This window comes from Penaeus monodon, chromosome 23 (genome assembly GCF_015228065.2).
Source record: "Penaeus monodon isolate SGIC_2016 chromosome 23, NSTDA_Pmon_1, whole genome shotgun sequence".
Lineage (NCBI taxonomy): Eukaryota > Metazoa > Arthropoda > Malacostraca > Decapoda > Penaeidae > Penaeus > Penaeus monodon.
The window spans coordinates 35649324-35649577 of NC_051408.1; the positions used below are offsets into that span (position 1 = coordinate 35649324).

The 254-nt window shown below is 34.6% G+C and overlaps 1 protein-coding gene across 2 annotated transcripts in view; it reads right to left on the bottom strand.

Annotated features, from left to right (window-relative positions):
- The window catches only part of LOC119587961 (RING finger protein nhl-1-like), a gene marked incomplete in the record, with an annotated part of 37992 nt that overhangs the window by 2129 nt on the left and 35609 nt on the right, over positions 1-254 (bottom strand).

Genomic DNA, 254 nt, shown 5'->3' on the forward strand with positions numbered 1-254 from the left:
ATCCACTTTCTACCTCTTCTTGGATACCATATATTTTCCTTTATGACACAAGCGTATCAAGCTGACAGCGAAATTCCAAGGTATTTCACTTTCATACTGTTATAATACCGATAACTGAATCTGATAAAAAGACTTTGGTTCTTTTTATAATATTATTTACATGTAGTCTACAATAATACTTAAGACAACATATGCGTCTATGTCTTCTGGATACTACAGTCTCCCCCTCCCCCAGCCACCGCAAAAAAAAAATA